Genomic DNA, 10,127 nt, shown 5'->3' on the forward strand with positions numbered 1-10,127 from the left:
ATACATATTGTATACATAAATATATAATACATAAGTAGTGTATATACTTTGTATATTTTAACTAGCGGTCGTAATTAATTTTTACCAATGTGTCAAAAATGAAAAAAGCCCGATCTTTCTTCTTTTATTTTTTGGTTGGGGTTGTGAGGACCCGCCATGTCATCATGCCACGTAGGTGCCACTTGGCACATATATTTGCCATGTGGAATGATTACATAAGAGGAAGAGTAGATATTATGGGAAGATTCTAGAGATATTGGGAGGTTTCCCTTGGAAGACCCTAGAATTTCATGGATTTGCATGGAAAGTCCTTGGAATACTCTAGTTGTGTAGAGTTTTCTAGAATAGGGGCTTATTAGTAAATATGTAGGGACTTGTATAATAATTATTATTTATCCATTAGCCCCTAGGTGAGTAGTATAAATAGAGGGGCATACATTTGTAAAAACCATCAAGCAAAACAATTCAAGTTCTCTCTAATAAAAAGCTTCCTTCTAGCAAGTTTCTCTTGTCTTTCTCAATTACTATTCCCTTAGCGATCTTGAGTATAGTAATCTAGGTTGACTTGGCATAGCAAGATCGTGAGCAAGTTGTGCAAGAACGTGAGCGAGTTGTCAAGTGTCGCACATGCGCTTAGTTGAAGACTAAGGACGTGACAACGTGGTATCAGAGCGAAGGTTACGACTGAGGGAATGGCAAACGACGGAGAAATCAACGCTGCTAAAACCCAAGCCAACGTCATCCAGGATGCTGCTGGCAAGAAGGGCCATAACAAAAAGAGGAATGACACCAACAAGAGCCAGGAGGTGTTGCCAGAGGTTGCGCCAAATGAAGGGCTTACATCCCAAGAACCATCTACCACTGAGGCGAGCGAGGATGACGTGGAGGTCCTGTCCGAGGACATCTCGCTCGGTAAAGAGTGGGTTATGAAGGTTAATGTGGGGATAGATGCCATCGACATATTTGTCCAACGTTTAGGCAAGGTGGAGGGCACTCTTAGCGTTCTTGGGGGGCATACTCTTGAAGAGATTGAAAGCATCCGAAATGACTTGGAAGGGCACATGCAGGCTGAGATTGAGGTAAAGCAAACCATCACTGCCTTAAAGTGCAGACTCATGGAGGCGTTTAGTACTATAGATGCCATGAAGGCAAAGACAGTGGCACTCGAAGAGCAGGTCAACGTTGGTGTGACCGAAGCAGCCAACAATATTGTCGTGACGAGGGAGGCTAAGATCGAGGCTCCCAAACCACCAGTGTTCAAAGGGGTTCGTGATGCACAAGAGGTGGAGAACTTTCTTTGGCACTTGGAGAATTATTTCAGGCATGGAAAAGTGAGGGACGATGAGGCCAAGATCAACACCGTTGTGTTGTACCTAACAGAGATAGCCATGTTATGGTGGAGAAGAAAGGTCGCCGATGCTGACAGAGGTCTATGCACAATCAACACGTGGGATCAGTTCAAGCATGAGTTCAAGCGACAGTTCTTCCCAAATAATGTCTTGTATGAGGCAAGACGTAAACTTAGAGAGTTGAAGCAGATATGGAGCATTCGCGACTATGTCAAGGAGTTCACCACCCTTATGCTTCAAATTCCCAACCTCACTAGTGACGACTTGTTATTTCACTTTATGGACGGGTTACAGAACTGGGCTAAGCAAGAGTTGCAACGCTGACAAGTCAGTGATATAGACCAAGCCATAGTGGAGGCCGAGTCTTTGATGGATTTCAAGCATGACAAACGCGACAAAGGAAAAGGTCATGAGTCAAGGGGTGGCAATACCACAGGTGGGGGAGATCGTGGTAAGAACAAGGAGTCTCAACAATACTACTCTAGGGCTCAAAATGCCAACAAGTTCGATGGCAAAAAGTCAAATGGTCGTCAGGGTTATGCTGAGAAGAAGGCGCAGGTCGAGAAAAAGGGATGCTACATATGTGGAGGACCACACGGCTTCAGAAATTACCCCGACTTGAAGAGCCTCAATGCAATGGTTCGTGATCGAAAGGAGCAGATACAAGGAGAGAGTTCAGACACCGCACAGTTAGGTATGATAGGCATATGTGGCGCTGTCAAGGAGCAACCCATCCAACCCGACGAGAATAGAAATCAATATATGGATCTCACTATAAACAACAAGCTCGCTCGGGCATTGGTGGACACTGGAGCGACTCATATTTTGTGACTAAGGCCGCAGCGAAGAGACTAGAGTTGAAGCTCACTCCAACTAACACCTTTGTCAAGACCGTGAATGTTAAGCCAGAAAATGCTCTTGGTGTAGCTAATGGCGTTAGTGTCAAATTGAGCGATTGGAAAGGTATGACAAATTTTACCGCCACTACTATGGATATTTTTGACATTGTTTTGGGGCAAGAATTCTTTACACATTGCCACGCGATGATCGATCCCTACCTCCAACGTCTTTTGGTCATGGAGCGAGAAGGCGCTTGCATGGTGCCTACAGTGACTATGTCGCATGGACAGGGCCATGCACAACTTTCAGCTATGCAGCTTGTCAAGGGGCTCAAGAAAGAAGAGCCAACATTTATGGCAACCATTACAAGTTTGAAGGAAGATAATGGTACCCAAGAGACACCGCCGCCTTGGATAGATAATTTGCTCGAAGAAAATAAAGATGGTATTTCCGAAAAGCTACCTAAGAGCTTGCATAAGAGATTGCCTCTTAGGCGTAAGCTGGATCACAAGATTGAGTTGGAGCATGAACCGGGAAAGGGTCAAGTCATGCATCGATTACTATCATCGCCTTACACGATAGGGAGATTGAAGTTATCATTGACTACTAGGCCAGGCGGAAATAAGGGCAAAAAGACACTGCCATGTTCCTCATATATTGGAAGGGGAAATCACCGGAGGAGGCCGCATGGGGGTGGTATGAATACTTGTGGTATTTTAAAGACAAGATTCGAGAGTTTACACAGCAGCAGTGCGCGGCGGTCGTCGCACCATCAGGTGGGGGAGAGTGTGAGGACCCGCCATGTCATCATGCCACGTAGGTGCCACTTGGCACATATATTTTCCATGTGGAATGATTACATAAGAGGAAGAGTAGTTATTATGGGAAGATTCTAGAGATATTGGGAGGTTTCCCTTGGAAGACCCTAGAATTTCATGGATTTGCATGGAAAGTTCTTGAATACTCTAGTTGTGTAGAGTTTTCTAGAATAGGGGCTTATTAGTAAATATGTAGGGACTTGTATAATAATTATTATTTATCCATTAGCCCCTAGGTGAGTAGTATAAATAGAGGGGCATACATTTGTAAAAACCATTAAGCAAAACAATTCAAGTTCTCTCTAATAAAAAGCTTCCTTCTAGCAAGTTTCTCTTGTCTTTCTCAATTACTATTCCCTTAGCGATCTTGAGTGTAGTAATCTAGGCTGACTTGACACAGCAAGATCGTGAGCAAGTTGTGCAAGAACGTGAGCGAGTTGTCAAGTGTCGCACGTGCGCTTAATTGAAGACTAAGGACGTGACAGGGTGCTACTAAATTTATCAGAGTTCACTTTGCTTCTCCATGTATGTGCGCATTCAGCTTGCAACAGGCCTAATTCCTTTTTAACATTATAAAGTAAAAGGAGTTTAACAAATCAGCAGCACATCCGATCCCAAACACACACCCCACCCAACCCCCCGCCGCCCCCCCCCCCCCCCCCCAAAAAAAAAAAAAAGACGTCAACTGAAAACTCTCCAATTAATTGAGTCTTAACAAATATGAATAAAAATAATCGCTACAGTTAAAAAAAAAAGGAAACAGAGAAAAGTTATTCACTTGGCATTAATGTGATGTTATGTTGTACTCTTGTTAGTTTGTTCCAAAAAGGGATATATATTTGTAAATGTTGAAAATAATTTAACTATTAAACTTCTGATTTAATACCTAGAATAAGAAAAAATTTATAATCACACAAATGTTACAACTTATGATATAGTATTAAAGAACATAAGTTTAAAAATTCTTATAGCTACACTAATATTATATCATGTTTTACAATCGCAAACTTTAAAAAGTCTTTCTTCATTTTTAAACTCCATCAAATCAAGTTGTATCGAACAAATTGAAGTTAACATGATTGTGGTAGGATGACTGGGGTCTCTCTACTCTTAACTGGAGGTCTCCGGTTCAAGACCTGAAAATGAAAAATATTTGTGAGGAGCGTTGCTGCCAAAATATACCCTACAATGCGCGATCCAAATATAATCGGAATTCAATGCAGGTATTGAATACGGCGGAAAACAAAAAAAGAAATTGAAACAGATCTAGAGAGAAAGTATTAAGGTCTAAGGATACGTGGAAACTGGGAGCAGGAAAGCCACAACAAAAATATGAAAAATAGAAAATCAAAAAGCAAAGAGAAACCAACTTTTTTTTTCTTTATCCCTTTTGGGGTTAGGGGGAGGAGGGGGAGATTGGAGAGGTATCTGATCCTATTTGCTTCATGATGAAGGAATCACATAAAAATTCATAATTTCATTTCTCACTCATGAAACCTGAATTAAGAAATAAAGAACATGGTTTTATTTGTTTTCGCTAAATGAAATGAACCAATATGTGTATTGTCTAATACATTGTTTAATTAGTCTAAACACATTGAGAGTACAGGTTGTTTCTTAAAAGTTGATTAGCAGAAAACAATTAAAATTGGCTAAAAGAAGCAAATGTGGGATTCTTTCTAAGAGATTAGGTGTCGGGCTGTTCACAGTTTTGGTTAAAATCAAAACCAAACCAAAATTTTAACCAAACCGAATAAAAAAACCGATATTCGGTTTGGTTTGGTTTGATTTGGTTTTAAATTTTAAAAACCGATAATATTTGGTTTGGTTATGGTTCTATTAAAAAATAACCGAACCAAACCGATAAATTATATACATAAATTTTATAATTATTTATATGTATAATATTAGTTTTTCATAAATAATTATAAATATTTTATATCTTTTAATCATTAATTTGATTTTTGATCTACTTATTTCACATGATTGTTTAAGACCCATGTTTTTAAGAATATGTCCAAGCTCATGTCTTTAAGTCATTTAACTCTTTAAGTGTAAACCTATTAACAGAAGCTCACGTTAGAGTCTGATGTCTTTAACTTAAATTTTTAGCCTTTCTTTGTCAGCCATTTGATTTTTTATTTTTTTTTGAACTTATACCTTTCTTTTTTTCTTATTTGAATGGGTCCTAAACTTCTAATATTTTTCATATAAAAAGGACAGAGGTTGTAGATTTAGAGGTTCTTATATAGAAGATACTTCAGTAACATCAGCATTTGCTGCAACTTAAGCACATAGTAATGCCCTAATACTTCTTCGTGGGTAATCTTCCTAAAAAGCAAAAAAGAACAACTCTGTGTAGTCGAGACCCTAGCCTTGAGGATAATGATAGAAAAACATCTGAAGTTTGGGATCATTACACAAAGTTTTTTTAAGAAAATGGGAGAATTGAGGGTAAAATGCAAGTACTGCCCCAAAGTTTGGGATCATTATACAAAGTTTTTTTATTTCATATATTTTCATTTTAATTTTAGGTAGTCTATATGTTTAATTAATATGTATGTTTGTAACAAAAACTAAAAGCTCCTATGCTCTACTTTATGTTCAAATATGTGTATTAAGATGACAAAAATGGTGCAGCCACTACTAAGTTTTTAGCTCTATATGTAATAGTTTAGCAACTTTGGGTAATTTGAGTACTACACTATCACTAATAATAAAAACGTTTCTATGATGTATGTTCCACTTTTTAATGTTTTACTGATAAGTCTTAACGCAGCTAGTCAACAACAACAACAACCCAGTGAAATCCTATAACGTGAGGTCTGGGGAGGGTAGAGTGTACGCAGACCTTACTCCTACCAAGGTAGGACGACTGTTTCCGAAAGATCCTCGGCTCAATAAAAAAAAGCATAAAAAGAGGTCAGATAAGGCTAAGAGATTCAAAGCGATATGGAAATGAAGTAACGCAAGCGACACAGATAATATAGAATAATCAAAGCACAGGAAATAGCAGATAATAGCAGAAATCAGAGCACAAGAAATTATACTACGATAATGCGACTACTAATAGGACAGGATAATGAGACTATCTACTAGCCTTCTACCCTAATCTGGGTCCTCCAAACCCTCCTATCTAAGGTCATGTCCTCGGTAAGCTGTAACTGCGTCATGTCGTGTCTAATTACCTCTCCCCAATACTTCTTCGGCCTACCCCTACCTCGTCCGAAACCATCCATGGCCAACCTCTCACACCTCCGCACTGGGGCATCTGTGTCTCTCCTCTTCACATGCCCAAACCATCTCAATCTCACTTCTCGCATCTTGTCTTCCACCGAGGCCACTCCCACCTTGTCCCGAATATCCTCATTCCTAATCCTGTCACTCCTGGTGTGGCCACACATCCATCTCAACATTCTCATCTCGGCAACTTTCATCTTTTGAACGTGAGAGATCTTAACTGGCCAACACTCCACCCCATACAACATAGTCGGTCTAACCACCACTTTGTAGAACTTGCCCTTAAGTTGTGGTGGCACCGTCTTGTCACATAGCACTCCGGAAGCAAGCCTCCATTTCATCCACCCTGCCCCAATACGATATGTGACATCATCGTCAATCTCCCCGCTGCCTTGCATAATAGACCCAAGATACTTGAAACTACTTTTCTTCTGGATGGCCTGGGTACCAAGCCTCACTTCCAAGTCAGCCTCCTGAGGTGCTTCACTAAACTTACACTCTAAGTACTCTGTCTTGGTCCTTCTCAGCTTAAACCCTTTAGACTCCAGAGTTTGTCTCCAATCCTCCAACTTAGCGTTAACTCCGCTACGAGTCTCGTCGATCAGGATTATGTCATCCGCGAAAATCATACACCATGGCACCTCACCTTGAATTTGCCGCGTCAATCTATCCATCACCAAGGCAAATAAAAACGGACTAAGAGCTGATCCTTGATGCAACCCTATCACAACTGGAAAGTGCTCTGAGTCTCCTCCTACTATCCTTACCCTGGTTTTGGCTCCCTCATACATGTCCTTGATCACCCTAATGTACGCCACAGGTACGCTTTTAGCCTCCAAGCATCTCCATAGGATCTCTCTTGGAACTTTGTCGTAAGCCTTTTCTAGGTCGATGAATACCATGTGTAAGTCCCTCTTCCTCTCCCTATACTGCTCCACCAGTCTCCTCACAAGATGGATGGCTACTGTAGTTGAGCGTCCCGGCATGAATCCGAACTGGTTCTCTGAAATAGACACGTCTTTCCTCACCCTCATCTCCACCACCCTTTCCCACACTTTCATAGTATGGCTTAGCAGCTTGATACCTCTATAGTTGTTGCAACTCTGGATATCTCCCTTGTTCTTGTATAGAGGGACCATTACACTCGACCTCCATTCTTCAGGCATCATTGCCGTCTTAAAGATGACATTAAACAACCTAGTCAGTCACTCCAAACCTGCCTGGCCCGCGCTCTTCCAAAATTCCCCAGGAATCTCGTCAGGTCCGGTCGCTCTTCCCCTGCGCATCCTACGAACATCACTCTTAACCTCCTCAACCTTAATACTCCTGCAATACCCCAGCTAGTCATAAATCGAAAAATCAAACCAAACCAAACCGAACCGACAATAACCAAACCGGTGGTTATTATTTTATTTGGATTGGTTATGGTTTTAGAAATTTAAAAACCGACTAAATTGGTTTGGTTATGGTTTTAATCAATAACCGACCCAAACCGAACCATGAACACCCCTAATTAGGTGTAAACTTGTGGAGAAACTTTACCGTTTTCTTTCTCATAGCACCCTTTTGTTAAAAAGAATTGATTTGAGTTATATGGAGTGATAATACGAAAAAATAAATTAGATTCTAAATAACTAGTAACACTTGATAATGAATTAGTTATTATTTTTATTAAATTATCAATTAATTATAATCAATATATTTATAGTTTCTTTACATGTTATCTGATTGTGAAAAAATATTTCCATAATCAAGGCCAAAACTTGCACTAAAAAGAATCCTACTTGATTATTGAGAAATCCACATAGTCAAAGAAAAATATATTTGATATCTTTTGATTTGCATTCCAATGGTCATGCTTTGTTTTGCTTGTTTAAATCCTCAACACCTTCTTTTATAAGTAAAGTTGACCTACTAGACAGACAAACTACATGCATATACGTCTTTTTAAAAGATTGCCTAGGAGTACAATTCACAATCCAAAATATTCCGAACAATGTGTGAGCTTTGTCTACATAGTCAAAGCAAGTGTCTTTGATAAAACTTTTGATTTGCATTTCAGTCCTTCGTGCTACCTTTTGCTTGTTTAGGTCCTCAGCAATTCTCTTATAAGCAAATCTGACCCTCTAGACGGGCAAGCTTTAAATATTTTATGTGAAAGGCCAACCATAGATCTCATAGCTAGCAAGTCAGAAAGAATTGTCTGTATGCCTTTTGAAGATTTGCTCTCTCCTCCTTTTTATTCCTTAAATAGAAAGAAATCCTCTGAAAATTTTGCTCTCGAGCCATTTAACTTACCAAACTTTGTCCCTTTCCTCGTGTAAGTGTGTTCACGATTTGGTTAAAAACCGATCCAACTTAAAAATTGAACTAAATCAATTAAATAAATTAATATTTGTTGGTTTTGATTTGGTTCGGTTTTAAAAGTAAAGGCAAACCAGACCAACATATCACATACACAGTTTTTATCCCTTGCACAACTTGCTGTTGGCCCTCTAAATAAAGTGTTCCATATATTATGTTTCAATTTTTCTTAAGGAAAAAATCTCAAACTTATGACATTTCAACAATACTCAAATCACCAATAAACTATTCCCACCAAGACATTTACTATCGTAGTTAACAGGATACAGTCCGAATTTTAGTACTATGTATGAATTTGAAGTACTGTCTCATTATCACTTTTCAGTTCATTTTCTACTCCCCGAAATTAGCTATATAAATATAGCATCACTCATTTAGATTGTCCGACATGGTTCCCTTTGTTAGTTATTGAAAGCAACTCACCATGCTATACAATTCGTCACTAAAAAGGTAATCTAGGAATAAGGTTATTTGCGAGTAATTACTCGCTAACACTTACCTTAAATTAATTAGTTTCATATCCCGTTAACAAAAAAAAAAAGTTTAATACAACGACAACTCCTTAATTTTGTCAACAAATTTCATCTAAACCCTTGAACTAAGGTTTATTCTAATTGAGCAACAACAACAACAACATACCCGGTGAGTCCAACAATGTGGGGTCTGGGGAATTGAGCAAATAAAGTAGGCAAAATACATCAAAACACCCCTAAACTATACTCAAAATGTCGATATCACACCTAAACTATACGACCTATTACACACCTTATGTATCTAAAACTGATATTTTTTACTCCCTGAGAATTGAAAACCAGTCTCAGGTGTGGGAGTGTTCCACACGCGCGCGACACGTCAGCAACACGTGATTGCTAATCTTAGAAATACAATAAATTTATATTTTATTTATTCTTTCACAATTTTTCTTTTTTTATTTATATACATGTTTTTTTTTTCTTTTTGTTATTGTCTAACCACCGTCAGCCACCACCTAATACCACCACCATCACTGCAATTTCACATATCAAAAAACCAGTATCATTAGAAATAGTTTGACGGAAAATCACAAATCGACGGAAAATACAAGTTCATCTATGTGAAATAATAAGCATAATAGCAACATGAAATAAAGTGACCCAGTTTGCTGGAGAAGATGAGACGGAGCATTGGTGATGCTACGTTGCTTCAATGGTGCCCACAAAAAATTAATTCTTTTGGACTAAAAACTAGATTAGTACTAAATCTCAGCAAACTCCATTGGATTTATGGATCTATGAGTTAAAATAGGCTCTTCAATAGCAAAAACAGATTTTAGCCATCAAAGCTTCGACCACGTCACCCCCGCCCCGACGCCCCACACCATTCTTCTTCTTCAACAATAATTTCCAACAGACCAACTTCTTCCAATTTTGCTTCTAGTTCTCATTCAAATCACCAATTTAAGGAAACCCACAAATACCCGTTTGCTTCATCTTTTTCTTCTAGACAATCCGGACTTGACAAATTTATCCAATTTTCC

This window comes from Lycium barbarum, chromosome 8 (genome assembly GCF_019175385.1).
Source record: "Lycium barbarum isolate Lr01 chromosome 8, ASM1917538v2, whole genome shotgun sequence".
Lineage (NCBI taxonomy): Eukaryota > Viridiplantae > Streptophyta > Magnoliopsida > Solanales > Solanaceae > Lycium > Lycium barbarum.